Raw genomic sequence first — 23646 nt, 5'->3', positions numbered from 1 at the left:
TAGCAATGTCAACAGGGCTTATTTTCAGGGGAGGGCTTATTTTAGAGGAATCTTACACAGTACGGGGAGGGCTTATTTTCGGGATAGGTCTTATTATCGGGGAAACACGGTAGGACAGCCCATCCATGGACAATTAATTCCTCTTCAATTATTGAAGTCTTCCTTTGTTTCTGAAAAGACTGTTTTCCATTTGTATTCATTAATTCCTGTGTGTTTCTTGGTAAGTACATACCCAAATTTTTTGTACACAGCTTCCTGATGTGCTGAGATAATTAACCACAAGACTTCAGCAGCATGTGAACCAATAATTACCAGAAGAGCAACCTGGTTTTCAGAGAGGCAGAGGAACTAAAAAGACCAAATTGTCAACATTTGCTGGATTATGGGAAAAGCAAGGGAGTTCCAGAAAAAACATCTACTTCTTCATTGACTATACTAAAGCCATTGACTATGTGGATCACAACAAAATGTGACAAGTCCTCAAAGAGATGGGAGTATCAGATTATCTTGCTTGTCTCCTGAAAACCTGTATGCAGATCAAGAAGCAACAGAACTGAGCATGGAGCAACTGATTGGCTTAAGATTGGAAAAGGAGGGGGTGGCTAGGTGGCACAGTGAATAGAGCACTGGCCCTGGAGTCAGGAGGACCTGAGTTCAAATCTGGCCTCAGACACTTAACATTTACTAGCCATATGACCTTGGTCAAGTTACTTAACCCCAATTGTCCTGCCTCCCCACTTCCAAAAAAAAAAGATTAAAAAGGAGTACAACAAGGCTGTATACTGTCACCTTCTCTATTTAACTTATATGCAGAGTACACCATGCAAAATGCCAGACTGGATGAATCAAAAGCCATAATTAGCATTGCCAGAAGAAATATCAATAATCCCAGATGTGCAAATGATGTTACTTTGGTGGCAGAAAGTGAAGAATTGAGAAGCCTCTTGATGAGCGTAAAAGAGGAGAGTGTAAAAGCTGCCTTGAAGCTTAAAATTGAAAAAAAAAAAAAAGCTAAGATCATGACAACTGGTCCCATCACTTCTTGGGAAACAGAGGGAGAAGAAATGGAAGCCATGTCATATTTTTATTCTTAGGCTCAAAGATCACAGCAGATAGCAACTGCAGCCATAACATTAAAAGATACTTGCTCCTTAAAAGGAAAAACAGCAAAAACAGAGACCTCACCTTACTGACAAAAAAAGGTCTGTATAACCAAAGCTATGGTTCTTCCAGTAGTAATATATGGCTATAAGAGTTGGACTATAAGGAAAGCTGAGTGCTGCAGAATCTATGCTTTCAAATTGTAGTGTTGAAGAAGACTTTTAAGAGTTCCTTAGATAGACAACAAGGAGATCAAGTCAGTTCATCCTTAAAAGAAATTAATTCCAGCTGTTCACTGGATGGTCAAATATTGAAGTTAAAGCTTAAGTATTTTGGCCACATAATAAGAAGACTCTTTGGAAAGGACCCTTTTCTTTAGAGTTAAATTACTTAGGCTCCAATTAATTTTGAAGCCTTTCTTCAATGGCCTTCTTTCAAAGGAACCTCCTTCAAAGGCTTACCACTTCCAGAACTAAACTGTTTATTTCCCTTCCAATTCTTTCCTCAAGATCTCTTATTTCATTTATAATTTCATTTATTTTTTATCTCTAGCTTCATTTCTTTCAGGAATTCTTGAAATCCTTGTAGCCAAGTCATTTTTTTTCTTCTGAGACTATTATTTAATTTCCAATTAATTCTTTATCGATCTTTCCATGACCTTTCATTAAATGTAATTTTTATTGCATCATGATCTGAAAAGGACATGGTCAATTTTTGTGTAGATGTCATGAACCACTGAAAAAAAGGTATATTCCTTTCTATCCCCATTCAATTTTCTCTGGAGGTCTATCATATCTAACTTTTCTAAAATTCTTTTCACCTCCTCAACTTCTTTCTTGTTTATGCACATGGGACAGTATCCCAAGCTTTTTGCACCTTGCCTGGACACCAACTGCACTGGGTGCTCCCATTTTACGTGACTGAGATGGGTTTTTCCTGTAGCCCTTCTAAGTTGCTTTGGGCTGAAAAATTGTTTTACCCCATTCTTTTGTGGGCTCTGCCACTCCATTTGTTTTGAGGCATTATTTAAAATTGTTTAGAGGGAAATTTGGGAAAGCTTGAGCAAATCTGTGCCTTTTCTCCACCATCTTGGCTTAGCCTATATCTCCTGGTGTATTTGTGATTAGAGATAGGTTTTAGTTCTCCCTATGTCCTTTGAGTTCAGAGCATTGTGTTCTTTAAGGCCCTCAGTGGTGTTTCAGGCAAGCATGTTCAACATCTTCAGAATGCCTGGGGCATCCCTGCTTGATTGCTCCCTTTTATTCAGACTTTTGACAGCCTTAGACCCTTTGTCTAGCATCAGAGTGCTACAGGTATTCTAACACCCAGGAGCCTCCTCAGCAGAATGGTCCAGTCTTCTTGCCTTTCCTATACATGATACTACAAGCTACAAGTATACCTGGAGTGTTCCTGGTCTGTGCTGGGAGGCTTTCTGAGAGCTGCCATTGTCTCACCTTTTCTAATGGGGCATATTTCTGTTTGAATTTTCCCGCAGACTTGGTCTTAATGAAGGCCTTCACTATAGTTACTCTTTGGACTTCTTGATTATTATTCTGGTGTTCTTTTACAATATTTGCTAGACTATTTTTGTGAGAACTGAGCTTTATTCACTTGTTTATATAGCCATTTTAACCAGGAGTCTCAACCTAGAGTAGCTTTTAATTGTGTTCTGGGTTCTTTGTTTCTTCTCTTTGCTCATGTGTTCAACTATTGTTCCATTTGTGAAACCTCATCTAGGCTTCCCTGGCAAAGTTCCTCCCATTACCCTGGCTGGCTTCTGGCTTGCTTATGGAAGTTTGCATTAGTTCACACTACCCCTCTCCCCACCTCAGCCATTGCTTACCTGTGCTTGAACTGACTTGCCTGGTCAGACCTCTCTATTCACCTAGACCTACTTCTGGCCATCTTGCTGCAAAGTTCTACATGGAAAAGAGGGCTTTACTTTTTCTTCTTTTCCATTGGTCTAGGTCCCTTTTCTGATATTTTCTGATTTTTGGAGGCAGCCAGGTGGTACAGTGGATAGAGTACTGGGCCTGGAGTCAAGAAGACATGAGTTCAGATCTGGTCTTGGACACTAGCTGTGTGTGATCCTGGGCAAATCACTTATCATGTTTGCCTCAGGTTCATCATCTGCAAATGTAGATAATAATAATGGTACCTACCTCCCAGGATTGTTGTGAGGATCAAATTGGATTATAATTATAAAGTGTCTGGCATCTAGTAAGCACTATATAAATGTATGTATATATGTGTATTCATATAAATATGTTATATATAATTATGTATAATGTATAAATTTTTTTCATATGGAAGACCTAGATTTCTCTACTAAGTTTCACATTACTATCTTACTTAGAAGTCATTTTTGTAGGCTTTTGACCTATTTATTACATGCCTGGAGAATGTTTATCAATTGATGATGATGATGGTGGTGGTGATAATGACAATGTTTGACAGGCATCAAATATCACAAATGCAGAAGCAACTTGAGAGATTTACATACGGGCATTGTATGATTACATTGATATCTAGTTGGTATGTGCTGTTGAACATCTGAATGCCATATTTCCCAATTAAAGGCAACAAAAAAGAAACAGATGGAATGAAATCTAGAAACTGAAAGCACATCACAAATTCTAGATTCCCTTAATCAATAGTTGAATGCAGAAGTCAAAAGGCAAAAGATACACAAGGACTCAGAGCTGCACAAGGAACAAAATAAACAATTCAGTATCAATCAGAAACTTCAGTATTGGGGCTTGTTAGAAGCAAGGAAATCAGAGGAGAAAGAGAGAGAGCCTTTGGAGATGGAGGGTGCAGAAAATTTCTAGTTACCTGGATAGTTGCAAGAATTCCAACAGGACTAAAAAAGAAAATTGGATAAAAAAAGAAAGAAACAGGAAGCTTGTTATTGTTGATATAATGAATGACAACAGTTACATCCAGGGAAGTGATTGAAACTCAGCCTCCCTGCAAAACTGGAAAGCAGCCTGGCCAGAGGAGATCCATAACTTACAGTCTTCAGTCACACATGAATTAAAAGTATAACTCCAGGCTTCTGGATTCCCCCTCATCGAAAACGTTGCTATGGAGACAACAGACTCAAAGAGTAGAGAATAGACTCTGCCCCTGGGTTCCCTAAATCCTTTGAACTTGGCTTTGGAAGCTTCTGGGAAGAGGCTTGAAGAGTTGTACATATTAGGCCACACAGCTAGAAGGCCGGCAAGCAGGGCTGAATAGTGTATATATATATTGTGGATGCCCACTGCTCCCTTGGGCCCTCCGTCTGAGACTTTAATGAGCTTTTCCTGCAGGACAGAGAGATGAGAGTTTTGGAGCAGCAGAGAAGATGCTGTGAGTTGAGAATGAGGTGGAAGAAAGAACTTGCCCAGAGTCCATCTTCCTTTCCCTTCATCCCCATCTCAGGTACCTGAGGGACTCAGAAGCCTCTGAACCTCTCAACTCACCCAAACTTTCTCTCTTCCCCCCTCTGGTGAGAGGGAAGAAGATAAAATTGGGAAAAGCTCAGTCTGCCTCTGTAGACAGCAATGTTAACCGCCAGATATTCAAATTATCAGTTACCCTCACCCTTCCATTGTGCACTGTCCTTACATGGCTACCACTTTATTCTCCCTTTGAGAGAAATCATCGTTTGATTATATTAATAACCAATTATTAATTTGGGATCCAGGATTTTCTCCTTTATTACCTCATTTAAGGTCCATCCCCTATAAAAAGTCAATCTCTGCATGATATGACTAATTGATGAGACTGTCCTAGCCCCAAGGAGCATGCTCTTCAATCTTGGGTGGGACCCAACCCCAAGAGGAGGGCTCACTCCTATTTATAATGTAAACAGAATCTAGTCTGAAGTAGTTCTTACTCTGAGGAAAAGAGCCCCCATCCTTGTACCCTTCCATTAGAGTCTAGGGTGGCTAGACTCATGAAGAAGAACCAACCAGAATGGTCTAGAAGGAGATGGATTCCTCTGTCCAGATTGCTAGAGGCAGCTGAGTCTCATGAGCAAGCCATGTTCCCAGCAGGAGGAGTTGAAGACTTCTAGCTCACCTCCTCATTAAATGTTCTCCAATCAGGGTTGATTTTCAGTTGTCAAGGGAATTCCCTTTCAGGGATTATTTAAAGCTTTCTCTTACCAAGAGAAACCACTAACCATCAATTTATTGATTGCTGGATAGCCTAATTAATAAATTGATTATTAATTACCTGGAAACTCTGTCTCTTGGGGTTTTTAGTTTGTAACAGCTTGATAAAATGACAATTTGGTGGCCGCTGATCTTTGTGTGATTAGGGCTGGAATGGGTAGAAATCTGGGAAGAGATTTTGTTCCTGTAAAGCAAGCGTTAATAACCAAGGGTCCACAGTCTTCAAAGGTATCTATCCATGGATAGATTTCAAAAGGTCTGTGAACTTGCCTAAGAAACAAAATTACATCTTTATTTCAATAGACTCAGATACCTTTGTAATTGTTATGTATTTTATTTGTGTATTTAAAAACATTCTAAGAAAGGGATCTAAAGGTTTCACCAAAGGGGTTCATCATGACAAAAAAAGAAAAGGTTAAGAACCCTCACTTTGAAGAGACAGGAGACTTGCCTGCCTCAGCATGAAATGATGCTTGGCGACAGGAGTGGACGTTGTTCTTGTTTGGAAGTCCCACAAGCAAGAGAGCCATTCTACAGCATACCCTAGGGAAATGCAAGTTCCCCACAAATAAGAGAATTTATAAGCAAAGAGCCATAGTGTATGTACCCCTAGACCAAACAGAGGTAAGCTCTTGAGGCAAAGTGGAGCTCAAACAAGATCAATATAAAGGGAAATGTCCATCCAATCAGAAGATGTGAGCGGTGACACATTCTCTATCACCACTAGGTTATCACCTTTTTTAGGTGGAGTTCCTTTCTATGTCTTACATGAGATCTCTATTACAAGCTTTCGGGGCTGCTCATCTTCCTTTGACATCCACCTGATTCACCCAACTCTCACCTGTGGCTCCAAGAAGCTGTAGCACGCAAAGTGGCCACACCCTGGTAAGCTGTCTGGGTATGCAGGTTAAACCAGGTTGAGGGTAACTGACAGGCCTCAAACCTGTTGGTGAGGTAGGGGGATATCTACCCCAAGCACGGAAAGACTTCCCCCAGGAGAATGGGTAGACGAGAACAGTTTGTTCCAATGGCCAGGAAGGTGGCACTGTGGAGCACTTAGAGCTTGGTCAGACATTGAAGACACTGAGGTCATCTATTGCATCCTGGGCCATTGCCAAGCCATTGTCCTGACTTCTGTCCTGCCACTGGACTTTGGTGACATAAGAAGAGAGTGTGAGCTCAATTACTTTGTGCAACTCTGCCCTACTTAAATACAATTCACCCATGAGTCAAGACATCACCTTTGCACTGGTCTTTGAAATCAAACAACACTCTAAGTTGCACCTGGAGTTTCTGCCGCCCCACCATCATGTAGGTCTCTTTTATACACCACATTAGCAAAGTGTTGCTTTGCCATACCAGCATACTCTCAGACAGAAGCCTCACCCCACCCTTCTTAGCAGAAGGCATCATATATATCTATTACCAAAAGATGAAAATATCTGTGACCCACTCAGAATATAGGTCAGTTTATGTGTGTGTGTGCTTTATATAGATTATTCACAATTTATATCACTAAAAAATAACAGAAGAAAACAACATATTGGCTGAGGAGTAGAAAAGGTATACTGTAAAGTCCCAGGAGCCTAAAGACCAATCATGATGATAATTATTGAATAGACTTCCCCAAAGATAGTGTCTATGCTATATAGTGTCTCAGAGCCTTTGACTCGGATTCATGTCATGGCTCCTTTCTGTACTACAAAAATATAAAATGGGGGCAGCTATGTGACACAGTGGATAGAGCACCAGCCCTGGAGTAAGGAGGACCAGATTTCAAATCTGGCCTCAGACACTTAACACAAAAACTTGGGCAAGTCACTTAACCCCAATTGCCCTGACTTCCCCCCTCTAAAAAAAAAGCAAACAAACAAATATATATATATATATATATATATATATATATATATATATATATATAAAATAGGCCCAGGTATAGTAAGAATGCTAGAGTATTTGACATCCTTATGGAAAACTATTTTCTATTCAAAACATGACTCAAATACAATAATGTCAAGAACAATTGATATAAAATGTGCCATTTTTCGAAAAGTTTAAGGTCATTATAGGCCTAGCCTTAAATGCATTATCATCTCTCCTAAAGAAAGGCTTCAGAATGAAAGTGGGAGTTGAACCAAGGCATCTTATGAACCCAGCCTTAGACACTAGCTGGGCAAGTCACTTCACCCTATTTGCCTCAGTTTTCTCACCTGTAAAATGAGCTGGAGAAGGAAATGTCAAACCCCTTCAGTATCTTTGCCAAGAAAACCCCAAGTGGGGTCACAAACAATCAACAACAACAATTTTATTAATCACTTTATACACATGTCAAGCTACATAGCTCAACCAAAATCATATTATCTCATGGAATCTTTCTCCAGTGATATCAAAATGCCATTTGGAATCAGTAAGTAGAGAATTTTTTAAATATGCCAAGGAGAGACAGTTACTGGAGGTGTCAAACTCGAAACCAGAGGTCAAAATGAACCAATAGACAAAGGTGATACTTACAAGTACCTTAGTGTCCTCCTGGCAAGACTTACCAAGCATAAATCTATCAAGAAGAAAGCTGTGGCTGAATATGTTAAGAGATTTCCTGGAATCTAAAATCAAAGCTAAATGGGAAGAACACATTTGAATCAATTAACACCTACACAATATCAGTATTAATGCATACTTTTGGAACTATAAAATGGACCATGAAAGATTTGGAAAGTATCCTAACAGAAGCCCATTATTAATTATTATTATTAATGGCATTTTCAATGACACACAGGACCCATCACCCTAAGATAACTATAGGCAGATGAAAACTTCCTCCCCAAAAATGAAGAGGGAGATCCTACCTGTCATAGGATTTGGAGAAAATGAAATCGGCTTACCTCTAAATAGAGTCTATGAAATAACTTCGATCTCAGGAAGACCTGAGTTCAGATGCTCACTAGTTGTGTGACCCTGGGCAATTCACTTAACCTTCATAGGTCCCACTTTCTTTAAAGGGAGTTAGACTAGATGACTTCTAAGGTCACTTAATTTTCTTAATGGTTGTTTGCCATTGTTTTCAAAGAGGACCAATGACATCACAGAGTGATGTCTTGACTATCAAATGAAGTGGATTTAAGTGAGGGAGAAAACAAGGTGGTAGTAGACAGCCAGGTCCATAGGCAGGAAGACTGATCTTCCCGAGTTCAAATTTGACCTCGGATGCTTACTAGCTGTGTGACCTTGGGCGAGTCACTTCACCCTATTGGCCTCAGTTTCCTCATCAGTAAAATGAGCTGGAGAAAGAAATGGCAAATCACCTCAGTATCTTTGCCAAGAAAACTCTGAAATATGGTCATGAAGAGTTGGACACAACTGAAATGACTGAACAACAACTGTCAGTACAGTAGACAGAATCATGAAGACCTGAGTTCAAATTGACACTCAGACACTAATTAATTGTGTGACCCTGGGCAAGTCACTTAACCTCTGCCTCAGTTTCTTCTGAAGAAACAGTAATAGCACCTACCTTCCAGGGTTATTGTGAGGATCAAATGAGATTATATCTGTAAAGCTCTCGGCACAGCATGTAGCAAATACTAAGCGCTATATAAATGTTAAGCAATTGTTGTGATGATGATGATGATGATGATGAAGATGAAGATGAATCAGACTGATTTCTACACACCTGAATCTCGTGCTGTCTTCACAAGGCCACCATGGCCTCTTCCCACATTGATACAAAATGGCATTTCTCTATTGCTGGAGTTGTATTACCTACAACACAGAGTTGTTATGAGGATTAAGTAAGATAGAATCTGTATGAGGCACTTTGTAAACACTATCTGTCTAAAATGTAAACAATTTTGATCATTATTTGATGATGTATTATTATTGTCATCATTTTTTCCCTGAATGACAAGGGAAAGGAAGCTGGTTGGGCTGAAAATGAGGGATAACAAATGAACAACCCAAGGACTGCATTTATATCCAGGAAATAGTCAAAGTAAACAGGAGAAGGCCTACACTGAATTAGGTGAATTGTGCATGGGACATTTATAGAAGGATATGGGCAAGGCGTGCACAAAAGCATGTGTCCATGGGTTACAAGCTCCACAAGTGTAGGGAGTAACCACATAGATGAGATCACAGATACATTCAGATTTAATTTAAGAATGACACATCTATATCCCTGCAAACAATCTATTGTTTTGCAGCGTATTTAATAGATCAAGTCAATGGGATGCCATGAACTCTCAATAATTAACTAATCCTGACATTCTGTTACTGCCAAATAGACACAGGTCCTTCCTCTATGGAAACCCCCAAAGGAGTTGAAGGAGGTGAAATCAGTCACCCTGATGGTGATGTATCCAACTGTGCCGGGCCTATCTCAAATGACTGTCAAATTCTTGCTGCTCCCTCATACTTCACTAACAGTCAAAGAGATGCAAATTAAAACAACTTCTGGGCAGTACCCACAAAAATGGCCAAAATTGTTAAGTGCAATAAAGTTCAATGATTGTGGCATTACGGAGAAACTGGTATACTAATTTGTGACTGATGAAATTGCCAACATAGAGAGTTTTTTTGGAGAACCATCTGACAACATGCGGCATTTCTGATTACAAAAATAATCATACCCTATGACCCAGCAATTTAATTGTGAAACTATTCTGTGAAAGTGTTATCCAAGAAAAATCTGTTCAAAGATTTTCACAGCAGCATTTTATGTAATTTCAAGTTAGTGGCTCAAAGGCACACCCCCCAACCCACACTCACAGGTTGTAATAATCCAGGCATACATGTAGGGAACATATGTGGCCAAGTTATGTGTAGGAGGAGCAACTTATGCCTCCAATGATGCAAAGTCACAAATATCTGATGCTTTAACAAACTACAAATGGGCCCCATAAACTCTAACACCCTATAACTTCATCAAGCAAATTAGGGGACTTTAGTGATGTGGGATGCCTTGATCACTTACTATAGCAAAAGAAAAGAAAAAATTAGAAACAGCCTAAAGGTTCATCTGGGGGGCAGCTAGGTGATGCAGTAGATAGAGTGCTGGTCCTGAAATCAAGAAGACTCATTTTCCTGAGTTCAAATCTGGCCTCAGATACTTACTAGCTGTGTGACCCTGGGCAAGTCACTTAACCCTCTTTGCCTCAGTTTCTTCATCTGTAAAATGAGCTGGAGAAGGAAATGGAAAAGCAGTCCAGTATCTTTGTCAAGAAAACCCCAAATTGGGTCACAGAGAGTTGGATACAACTGAAAAATGGCTGAATAGCAACAACAAAAGGTCCAACAATAGTGAAATGTTTAAATAATTTATGTTAATTTAATGAAATACTATATATGTATGTGTGTATATACATATGTGTGTGTGTGTGTGTGTGTGTGTAAAGAGGTGTAATGTAATGCCAAGGAAAGGCAACTTCCCAGGTTCAAAATACCAGCATAGGTGCTCTCTATTTTATTCAGTAACAAACCCAGAACAGAGAAGATCAAAACATGACATCATTCAAAATACAGCATTTACTAAGTGTGATTAAATAATCTCCAAGGCCTACCCCATCCCAGGACCTTCCAATCATTCAATCAATTACAAAGTCTCTGTTCTAAATACTTCTCCACCCCTAGGCTATACCTTAATTAAGTCCACCACAAAGCCCCTCTTCTCAAATGGAGATTAGTTTCCAAACATAAGTAAAATACATTCATTTGCTCAACCATAGAACACAAAAAGGTCAAAAGTTCCCCACCCCTGGATCACAATTGAATCTACCCCAGAGTTACATCAAGTTTAAACACAGCACTTAATACCCAAATGGAGGTCTTTTCTTCATCTTGACACGAGGCAAGTTCTCAGCAATCTTAGTTCCTGGGGAGACAAGGCTTAGCAAGGCCATAAGATACATTGCCAGTCCCTTCATGAATTTATCCTCTGTCTGTAGAACAGTCCTAGAACCCCTGAACACATTAGCAAAGCCCTCTCCCAGGATTTCTGTAAACATACAACAAGAAAATCCTTCTTCAGGGCTTCTGAACCAACAGAAAGGCTCCCAGACCCCTGCAACAACAGCACTGTCCTTCACCAGTGGACAGTATTCACTCTCAGTACTGTCCCTCACCAGTGGACAGTATTCACTCTCTGTCTGCAGGACAGTCTCAGGCCTTCTTAACCAAATGCCAGGTTCCAGGACTTCTTCAACAGGACAGTCTTTCACCAGTGGACAAATCTGGCAAAATAACATCAAAACAGACAGACAAAGTACCAGCAAAACAGCCATGTCTCCTCAGTCCTTGGCAGCTCAGGGGGCAGGTCTCAAAAGTCCAGGGCAATTCAAAGCGGCCACCAGCAATCTCTTAGTCTCTCTCTCTCCACGAGGTGCTGCTTCCAAAAAGAACTTCCGTCTCTCTCTTGTCTCTCCAAATCTACATCACCAGCTCCTCCCAATTCAGGACTTTCTTTTCACATCAACAAGCCCATCCCACAGGTGGGATTAACAAACTATGGGTTTTAACACAATCAATTTGAAAACCAAGCCAATACAGGGGAATCTTTAATTGCCATTACTATCACAAGAGGTCTGGAATTTACGAAATAATGTTAAGTAAAAAAACCCTAAAAAACCAAAAGAATAGAGCATATACCAAACACTAACCATGAATGACCATGTAAGAGAAAAAAATGAATGAGAATGAATGAACAAAGAATCCTGGTAGACAGAAGAAATAATCTTAAAATTATTATATTTTGTGTTGAATGAATTGAAATGTAAATAATTACTAAGTAAATTTAGTTGGTTGTATTGAGGTTCAATGTTAAGTTTTTCGTAAAGTATTCGACTTTTAAGTTCCTGTAGTCCCTAGTAAGCCTAGCTGTTTAGAGCTCATTAAGAAATCTGGTGGTGAAGACACTTAATCTCAGGACCAAATGTTGCATCTTAGAATCCCATACCACACCAATGCAGAAATTTCTGAAGGAGGTGTGAGAAATATCTGGACTTTGAAAATTAGCATATTAATTCTTGAGTTGACAGTAATTCTTCAGATCACAGATCCTATGTTTAGAGCTGCAATGGCACCTCAGAGATCGAAAAGTTTGGTGATATCCTTTTACAGGTAAGAGGGATGTCCTCTAGTCAAATTCCAAATAATGAAACTAACAGGATACTCTATATCAAGATACTTTTATCAGGTGATTTTTTTAAAGTTCTAAAGTAGGTATGAACAGTAGTTCCTAAACACTCTATATTGAATCAATCAACCAGAGGTGAAAACTGTGGGCAAACAACCTAGTTAATTAAATTGGGGAGGAGTAAAGTACCTGTAGACATTGGATGAAATCAGATAGTAAAATGTATTGGAATTGGTTGAATACAGTTAGATACTCCTCTGAGTCCACATATAGCAAAGGAGAGTCCAACAGGAATATTCCATAAACTGCTTCAAATGTCAAGCTTCTATTTAAAAAAAAAAAAGAGTCAAGCTTCCGTAACACTTAGAGGAGCCAGATCCTTGCATCAATAACCAGAGTGTAGCAAGGGATTGGGGAGGAATTATCCCAAAGGGAGGAACACACTCCCTCCCAGACCCCCCAGTGACCATGTCATTAAAAAGACTTTGATCAGTAACAAACGATGCATCTAGCCAGGAACTGAGAAAGGACAAAACCAGGCATGTATAGGAAAGAAGGCTTTAGGGAGCATTACCTCCTCAGGGTGGTCTGTAAGTGCCCTGACCCTTGAAGTGAAACTGAGGCAATGCCCACCTCAGAGGAACTTCATGAGGACTCCAGGAAGGGAGGAAAGTACTTCGGTCAAACAAACATCTGTGAGTTACTCCCTGGCTGTGTGCTCTCTTAGCTTGAGCTCAGGACACTCTATGTGTTTATGAAAGAGTGTGTCCCAGACTTTGGGAGGGGGATGTTTTTATGACAGCTGTTCTTATACCAACTTACTACCCCTTTTAAAAAAAATTAACTCTGGCTCACCAATTGGTTTTAGGAGGCACACTGGTAGGAGCTTATGAATGATCATATTAGAAAGAGAATCTCCTTAGAGTTATCTGTAGAACTTCAAAAGCAAAGTAGTCAGTTACCTTTTGGGGACCTGGACCATTAATGTAAGTAGAAATTAGGAAGCAAGCCCTCTGGAGAGGCTATATATATTTTATCCCTTCTACATCTTGGGGATTAGGGGTGAGGAGCTCTGGTGATACAGAAAATCTGAATAAAACTTTTAGACCCTCCCTTCTTACCAGAGAGAAGTATGATTTTTTTCTTCTTCTTTTACAGGGTGTTCATAGTACCTTATTGTAAAATCTGGGTTAAGTATTTGGTCATAGGCTCTGTGTAATCTGCTGGCCTTGTGTGTAAAACTCTCCAAAAATTCCCATTTAATTTCTTGTGCTGAAATTGCAATGGGAAAAGCCATGATGTGGAAGGGATAACTATACAGATAAGGAAAAAGTCCTAAGGAAGTTAAAAATAATAATAGCATTTATATAGTACTTTTAAGTTTTGCAAAGCACTTTCCGTGTTAACTCTTTTAATCCTACAACAACCCTCTGAGGCAGGTGCTGTTATCATGCCCTATTACAGCCTCCTTGTTTTTGTTTTTGTTTTTATTTTTATTTTTTTTTGGAGAGGGGAAGGCAGGGCAATTGGGATTAAGTGACTTGCCCAAGGTCACATGGCTGGTGTTACGTGTCTGAGGTCAAATTTGAACTCAGGTCCTCCTGACTCCAGGGCCAGTATGGCCTTGTTAATGGACAAACAAGACCCTCCATCTCTTCCAGGCATTCTCTCTGGCTTTCCCCCCTCCCCCCACCACACCTGGACCTCTCTCCTTCTGCTTCTCTACCTCCTGCCTTCCCCAGCTTTCCTCAAGCCTTTCCCTCCCTCTTAACATGCCAGTCTTCCCTCTGTTAACTACTTCCTAGCTATCCTGCATATAGTTTGTACATATTTTGTTTGCTTGTTGTTTCCCCCCATTAGATTGTAGACTCTTTCAGAAAAGCAATTGATTTTGTGCCTTCTTCGTATCCCCAGCACTTGGCACATAATAAGTGCCTAACAAAACGATTATTGACTGATTAACAGATGTGGAAACAGAGGCTGAGGGAGAGGATAAGTGACTTGCCCAGGGTCACATCTCTAGGAAGTCTCTGAGTCAGGACTTGAAATCAGGTCTTGCTCACTTCCTCACACTGAGCTCTCTGCTACACTTTTAGCACTGCTTTAGTGATTTTGTCCAGGTCGCACAAGTCATGAGAAGCAGAGCCGGTTTTCTCTGATCCTAAATTCAATGTTCTTTGTACTATACCACAAAGTGACATATCAAATATTAATGAAATACATAAATAATGATAAGGAGAGCTCATCTTATTAAATATTCAAATATACATTGGAGTCATGGGGTGGGGTGGGGGTGGGGGAAATAGGAGGAAAAAAGCACCAGATAAGTTATGAGACCTGGTTTTGAATCTGAGCTCAGATACTTATTAGCTGTGGGATCAGGAACAAATCATGTAATAACAATAATATTCATTATAGCACTTACTATGTTCCAGACACTGTGCTAAGCACTTTACAAACATGACCTCATTTGAGCCTTACAACAACGCTGGAAGGTAGATGCTATTATTATCCCCATTGAGGAAACTGAGGCAAACAGAGGTTAAGTGACTTGCCCAAGGTCACACAGCTACTAAGTATCTCAGGCTGGATTTGAGTCTTTGAGCCTTGTGCTCTATCCTTTTTGCCACTCTGATGCCAAGACAACCCCTCTGAGTTTCGGATTCTGTAAGATGGGGGTGGTGACACCTGTGTTTTCCATCTCACTTTGTTGTTAAGAGGAAAATATTTGTAACCCATAAAGTGCCCTATAAATGGGAATTACTATTCCACACACTTAGTCTCCAAAGCAGGGAACTCTTCCATGGTCTCAAAACAGCAAGCTTAGGCATTTAAGACAATTAAATCTCAATCCTTTTTTCTTCTTCTCCCAGCAAGTCCCCTCACATTGAAGAGGACTAAAATTTTAGTTTCTTCAGAGGATGTTAATGCAAAACAGCTGAGTAGATTAGCCCTGAATTCCTGCCCTCTACCTCAGCGCTCCCCTTCAAGCTTTTACCTAAACCAAATGATTCCCTTGGAGAGACACCAAAGAATAAATATTTTACCCTGAGAGGAAAATTTCCTCAGAGAGAAAACACTGGTGACTGTAATAACAGACTTCGTCACCCCAAATGCTGTCATCTCTAACACACTTGACCCCATCCCACCTCTCCTTTTTATACTAAACGTATACAAAGAGTCTTCAGCCACCTTCTCCATCATTTTACTGGAGCTGGTTGGGATTGTAGTGTTCATTATAAATCATCTTACTGGGGTTGTGCTCTAAAGAAACACTGGATATGCTGAGTCATCTAATTGGCCAGAAGAGACTGATTGCCTCCCTTCCTCAGACAAAGCAGAACCCAGCTGCCCAGCTGAACTGCCTTTCATTTTCATGTTAATCCAGATCTCATTCCCAGAGTCAGACCTAGCCTACAGCAAGGGACAGGACTGGATCAAAAAAGTCAACACAAAACACTTTGGTTTGGAGGTAGGGGGTGTTGAGGAAGCGCCAGGGAAAGAGTTGTCTGTCTGTGACCCTGAATCTAACTTGGACTCTAGTCCAACCACTGTTTGTAAAAGAGGGATTGCCACCAACTAGCATTATTGTCAGTTGCCCTGAGATCTTCAGCTGAAAAGCCCATTTCATTATAAACTCTTAATCAGGCTTCTTATGACATTTGGTTGGCACTACTCTTTTTCGCACTTACTGCATGAGTTTGGGGGGTTGCAAATAGTGGTATGCTAAAGGCAGCTAGATGGCACAGTGGGTAGAGTGTCCGGCCTAGGGTCAGGAAGACTGATCTAGAGTTCAAATCTGGCCTCAGACATTTTACTAGCTGTGTGACCCTGGGTGAGTCACTTCACCCTGTTTGCTTCAGTTTCCTCACCTGTAAAATGAGCTGGAGAAAGAAATGGCAAACCATTCCAGTATCTCTGTCAAGAAAACCCCATATGGGGGCATGAAGAGTCAGACACAACTGAAACTGACTGCACAGCAACAAATAGTGTGTGCTACAAAACATTTAGCAACTGGCCCTCTGGGGGGAAAGAGTATGCATGATACACTTTTAAATTTAATCTGCATTATTAATAACATTTTCTCTATCACTTAAAGTCTAGACAGCCAGCACAACAATAAATCAAGTCCTGATCTGTGGGGTTTGCTGACTTTTGATCTGTTCATTTGGCTCTACAATTCTGGCTAACTTTTGGGTCAGAGGCTCTCCTCTGACCCCGATAGCTTGTTGGGAACGTTCCCTCCTCTTGTTCCCACCTAGAAAATTTAGAAAACTTAGTTTATATCAGCATCTAATGTATTGTCAACAAATCTCTTCAAGGATATAGTTCACATAATTCATAGTAGAATTCAATACAGTTCACATAATTCACATGATAGGGACAGCTAGAGTGCCACCTCTGGAGACAGAAAGACTCATCTTCCTGAGTTCAAATCTGGCCTCAGACCCTTACTAGCTTTGTGATGCTGGACAAGTCACTTAACCTTGTTTGCCTCAGTTTCCTCATCTGTAAAATGAGCTGAAGAAAGAAATGGCAAACCACTCTAGTATCTTTGCCAAGAAAACCCCACATGGGGTTTAGGCATTTAAGACAATTAAATCTCTATCCTTTTTTTGTCCTTCTCCCAGCAAACCCCCTCACAGTAAAGATAACTAAAAAGCTGCCCAGGGGAAGCTAGGCGATGCAGTGGATAGAGCACAGATACTGGAGTCAGGAGAATCCAAAATCAAATACAGCCTTAGATGCTCACTAGTTGTATGACCCTGGGAAAGTCACTTAACCTGGATTGCCTCAATTAAATAAAAACAATCGTGGGGGATGAATGATGATAAAATGAATGAATGTATTTTTAAGTTTATGAATAAATTTTTAAGTTTAATCTTCATAGTTAATATTTTCTCCATCACTTTTTTAGTCTAGACAATCAGCACAACAATAAACCAAACCTTGAGTCAGACATGACTGAAACGACCAAATAACTCACAATTCAAATAAAAAATATTATTTGCAGACCAAAGAAAAGAAAGGAAACTCTTTTAAATAGTTTTAACTTTTTACATCAGCATCTTCTCCAATACCATCCCTTGGAACAAAAAATAAAGAGAAGGATCTTTTAAAAAAAAGTTTAGCAAAAACAACTGATAGATCAACAAAGTCTAACAATCTGTGTAATATTCCACATCCATAATTCCTGCCTATGTAAAGAAATGAGAAATGACCCAAATGGAACTCTTGATGGAGCCTATTGAAAATAACACTTACTCATAAGCTTAAAACCTCTCTAAGAACTCAAGTCATTTGCACTCAGACAGAAAGTAGGACTTCCAGAAGGTTTTGCTTCTTCTGTTCCAGGCTTCTTCTATAGCTCTTCATACTACCTAGAAGGTGGTTTTGTTGCCATCCTGCATCCCTCTTCCTGTGACTTTCCACAGCTTCTAAAAGGTAGTTAGTGTAGGGTGGCATTGCCTGCTCTCCCTCCCCCCCCCCCATCATTACACCTCTCCCAGTTTCCTGCAGCCCTCAACAGAGGGGTAGTTAGGTGGTGCTAGTGGATAACCAGAGAAAGCATTTCTTCCTCCTTGTTTTATTATGACAGGGCAAGGAACTATGAGGAAAGCTGAGCACTACAGAATTGATGCTTTCAGACTGTGGTTGCTGGAGAAGACTTTGGAGAGTCCCTTGGACAGCAAGGAGATCAAATCAGTCAATACTTATAGAAATTAATTCAGACTATTCATTGGAAGGATACATACTGAAGCTTAAATACTTTGGTTACATAACGAGAAGACAGGACTCACTGGAAAAGACCCTGATTTTGGGAAAGGCTGAATGCAAAAGGAAAAGGGAATAACCAAAGAGAAAATGGACAGAAATCACCAAGGAAGCAACAAACGTGAGCTTGGACAGACTTCAGGAGATAATGGAGGATTACAAGGACTGGGCTTTCTATGGGCTCACGAAGAGTCGCACACAACTGCACAACAACAAAGGATATTTCGATGAAGTTTGTCTGTTGGGAGCGTTGTGCCCAAACTCAAATCACACACCACCTGATTTGGAGCCCACCATTAAGCCCCTTTATATTTGTCTTTGTCTCTATCCTACACCCCATAATAGCTTGAAACAGCTTAAGGCATAGTCTTGGGTATTGCCCAAGGTGTAGTCCCCTAACCCCTTACTTCCTGAATTAGCATACTGTATATCATCACCATACACAAGGATCAGTCCTGGGTTATGGTACAAGTTTATCTTAAGAAGAGACTACCCTGTTCTGTTCCTGCTGACCAAGCAGGGTCCCCACAACCTTTAGCCAGAACATGACTCCTAGCCTGTCCCCATTACCCAATGACCCTTCACCCCTTTGTCCTGTACCCTCCACCCTGTTCTGGGAGGGACTCCTCTTCCAGGAAAAGTTGTACCCTTGTTCCCTTGCATCATTAGCCCTGAGCTATAGATCTAACCAATAGCAATTCTTGGCTTCTGTGTATCATTGCTTATGCTAGCTTCCCTCACTGTTTGTACCCCAATTTGGGGCTGCCTGAGTTGAGTGTACACTCCAGGTAGTCCTGCGCTTGATCAATAAATCCACACCTAAATTTATCTTGAACCCAGGTCTCAGCTCCTCTTATTCTCTGCACAACAGGAGGAGATTTGGTTCTGTATTACACAGCCAAAACAGATTACCAAAGAGGCCTTACTCTGGGTTCTCTTCTTCAGGAAAGGGTACACATCTACCTCTAGCCTCACAGAAGTTTGCCAAGAGATCAGGAACCCATCCTGCACATCTCATTTCTTAGCAGGTCATTGTCATTGACACCCAGTTGAAATATTGTGACTACAAAACTCTCTTTTCCCCATGCACTCAGGAGGTGTGTCTCTCAGCGTTCTGAGCACCCCCTGCCCCACCCCAGGAGGTCTACAAACTAAACAAAACACTCCAATTTCTCTTCAAGTCCCTCCAAGAGGTCACTTCTTTGGAGTCACTTAAGTTCCCCAGGCCTCTCTCAAATACCTAAATGAATCTCTGATATCATCAATTTGGATCTTCTCTTCTATAATGAAAATCCCATCTGTTCTTCTTGTGCATCCCATGTGATGCTTGCCCAGATCCATCTAACTGCTGGAAGGCTTCTCTCCTTTCTCCTGGAATCATGGGAGCACTAGGACTGTCTGCCATCCCTCACCCTTGCCACCTGACTGCCATGGGGCTACTTGTTGCCATGTATAGGATGGTATGATGGTCAGGAGAGGCCAAGAACTCCCAGGGCGTTACAAGGACAATGGAAGGAAGATGAAAAACTAGTCTCTGTCATATAGTTATTTGTGAAACTAGGGTCTCTTGGGGTTGCCATGGAGAGGTGTGAGAGATGGATGTCTGTTGCACAAGATGGAAATCACTGCAGCATCCAGGGAACTTGTCCTGGCCCTGGAATGACTGGGACCGGGAACTGGAACCTGACCCTAACAAGCTTCCTCTCTCACTTCCCAAGAGAGGGAATGGGCAGAAGCCACAACTCATGAGCACACCAGCACTAAGGCACAAGGGTACTAGACGGGGATATAGAAAGGTAACTGCACCAGAGACACCAGGTGAAAAGGAGGAGCCAAGCAAGAAATCACTAGCTCTGCTCTTAGTGCTCTGAACAGTTCCAGCAAACCCAGCATCTGCACCATGTTTCTTGTACGTGGTTCAATCACACAGCCCTGTCTTGTGGTCAGGGGTGTGACAGTAAATGTTTAACAAGTGTGGGAGGGGCAGCTAGGTGACCCAGTGAATAGAGCACAAGTCCTGGAATCAGACGAACTTGAAATCAAATCCAGCATCAGATGCTCACTAGTTGTGTGACTCTGGGCAAGTCACTTAACCCAGATTGCCTCAACTAAAAAACAAAACAAAAAACAATCATGGGGAAGAGTAGTGCTGAAATGAATGAATGCATGACACATTTTTAAGTTTAATCTGCATCGTTAACATTTTCTCCATCACTTTTTCAGTCTAGACAATCAGCACAACAATAAACCAAACCTTGATTTGAAGTGTTTGCCAATGTCCAAGGTGTAAATGCTTACATTGAAAATTTAACCAACAGCTCTCACGAGCAGGTAAGAGCTGACTCCAGCATACCACTGCCCAGAGTACAGCCCTGAGGGTCTCCTGGCTGCATTTCTAGGTGAGTCTGCTCTTCTTGCTTGGGAGTATGGGCTCTTGCTCTAGGCCTTCATTTCTAAACAGTTTTCTTTCTGTTTACTATTGTCCTTATTATAAGTATGATAACTATGGTTAACTATCACAGTATTCATACATGTATATCAGTGTGTAAAAGAAGCAAAAAGAGATAATAGAAGGAACCACCCATGGGAAGCTAAAAAAGCAACAAACAAAACTAAAATAAAATAAAGCCAAAACCACCACACCCAAATAGAAAACAGATTTTTTAAAAATTAGGCAGCAAAGTTTCAGGGAGAAAGGAACACAGATGTAATTTTTAATCGTGTATCAAAATTGTACAATTCAACAAGCATCAATTCTTTCCAAAAATGGCAAGGAAAAAAATGAGCTAAATTCAACTGCAAATTTGAAGAATTTAAGGAAATTGAAAATTGCAATAACATAAAAAAAGTTAAACAAAAAAATAAAAAAAATTTTCAGAGTGAGGGTATCTCCAGTGTTTGTGGCAGTAATGCAGACAAATTCTGCTTAAATAGGAAGAAATAAAATAGCATTCAGACTCTCAAAGCAGAGTGAAAAAAGTTTAAAACATTTTTCTAAATACTCCAGATGAGCCCATTTGTAGCTCTAGAATGTACAGTACATGGTAGTCTAGTGAGTAGGAAGCCAGGAAGTGTCTCTCTCACTCCAGGCAGATATTCTGTTATTCCTTTCTAGCTATTCTTTCATGTCCTAATGGTTGATACAACTTTCTAGCCACTTTTCCAGCTCTTCTCTTGTGAAAGTGATTTTTTTTTCCTTGCAAACTGGCCACAGGACAAGGAAGTAACTAAGGTTCCCATTTTGATACCAGTCCCAGCTCATCAGAGCTTCCTCCAGCCAAAGGTATTAACCCTTTTCCTTAGAAAAACCAAGGTTTGAATTTCTCTCTATGCTCTGGGAAGTTTTTAAAAAACAAATGAATCAATAATTCTCTTGCTATGGCTAGAGGTCCCAGCCAGAGAATTTCTCTGGTGAACTAGATACCACAGCTGTATGTCTCTTTCCCCTTGAAGTACCCCTTTCAGTCCTCAGTGCATTTTCTGATCGCCATGGTGACCCTTAGGTTAACCTGCCTAGATTTCCCTGTGCCCATGTGTAATGGGAATGGGAATTTGAAGATCTTCCCTGCCCCTTAATAGACCTAGGAAGGAGTTTGAAGACCTCCCCTGCTTTGAAAGTAAACTCTGCCCCCTAATAAGCTGAAGGTAATCACATGGAGCCTGTGATGGAGGGAATTTGCTGAAAGGAAGCAGAACCCATGGGGAGCTGGTCAGAGGAAGAGAGATGGTGGGGGAGAGAGGACGCTCATTAAGGAGATAGAGAGGTTTGTGAGTAAATATTGATCTTGTATTGGTTTGTGGGAAGGCTGAAGGATGCTGTGACTCAGCATTATTATGACTTCTGAATATCTTTGGTACTGTGATGGAATCGGCTTACTGGTTTTGGGATTCAGTTTTCTGGTGTCTAAATAAATGTTTCAGTTCTGTCCTCTACCTGGAGAATCTGGTATATTTTGCAATCAAACAGCATGTGATATTTATAGTCACAATCTTTATTGTGATTGTAGGCACTATAAATATTGCATTGGCATTATACCATGCTGGCATGGTTATGTCCAGTACACATTGGCCTCTTCCATAGCTTCCTCCTTCTTCCTCCCTTAGTGAAGAAGCTAGCTTGTCTATCAAAATCTGGCACCCATTTGTTTGACATCCTAACACATTCCCTGGGGCCAAAGAGGAAGACTAACTACATCCTGACCAGTGGGCATTTATCTCCAGTGGTCTTATCTCTTCGTCAACCCCAAGGGGCACTACACAGGGTCATGGGATTTAGGACTGGGAAGAATATGACCTAGTCCAATTCCTTCATTTCACAGATGAGAAAACCACAACCCAGAGGAACAAAGAGACAGAAGGACTAAGGGGAAAAAAACATGCCATCATTTCCTAACTTAGAAGCCTTCTTATTGATTGATATAATAAACAAATGGAATTTGGTACTATTTTATAATGATAAGGATATAGTTAAATGTAAGAAGTCAAGTGTCCAAGAAAACAGAGTTTTGTCTCTCTACTCACCCACCCCCAATTAGATTGCAAGCTTTGTGAATGTAAAAATTGTCATTTATTTCATTTTTATATCCCCCAAATTGAATTATTGTGTATTTAATGCATTGCTTTTTCCTAATGTACTTTAATTCGTCTTTGTCCTATCACCTTGTCCTATAGTTCAACCCTAAATGAAAATGTTGGCATATTGTCTCATTGTCGTCATTATCTTTAATGAAACTTTTGATTGTTTCTATGGTTTGCTCTTCACCCAAGCCATTCTTATGGATTAGATTATTTACTTTCCAAGTAATTTCTTAATCTATGCTTCAAAGATCCTTTACTGAATGCAATTTTATTGCATTATGGTTCAAAAAGGGTACATTTAATATTTCTGTTTTTCTGCATTTGTATGTGAGGTTTTTGTGCCCTGCTACATGGTCAATTCTGTAAAAGTTCCATGTATAGCTGAGAAAAGGGTATGCTTTGTATTCACCAATATTCTCCAAAGGTTTGTCATATCTAAATTTTCTAAAATTCTATTCATCTCTTTAATTTCTTTCTTGTTTATTTTAGGGTAGGATTTGTGCAGGAATGAGAGAGATAAATTGAGGTCTCCCCATTAATATAGTTTTTCTCTCTATTTCCTCGGTAATTCATTTAACTCTTCCTTCAAGAACATGGATGCTATGCCATCTGGTACATATATGTTCAGTTTTAATTCATTGTCTCTGGTGCTTTTTAGCAAAATGTAGTTTTCCACATTAACTCTTTTAATTAGACCTATATTTACATTTGCTTTGTCTGAGATCATGATTGCTACCCTGTTTTTGTTTTTTTTTCTTCAGATGAAGCATAATAAATTGTATTCTAGTCTTTTAATTCTGGGTATGTCTTTCTGTTTCAAGTGTATCTCTTGTAAAGAACATATTCTTGAATTCTGGTTTCTAACCCTGTCTGCTATCTTTTTTCATTTTATGAGTGTATTCA

This window comes from Petaurus breviceps, unplaced genomic scaffold, assembly GCF_028583685.1.
Source record: "Petaurus breviceps papuanus isolate PSGF00001 unplaced genomic scaffold, PetGlider_PUasm1.0 90700, whole genome shotgun sequence".
NCBI classification, from domain to species: Eukaryota; Metazoa; Chordata; class Mammalia; order Diprotodontia; family Petauridae; genus Petaurus; species Petaurus breviceps.
This window is presented reverse-complemented; position numbering follows the sequence as displayed.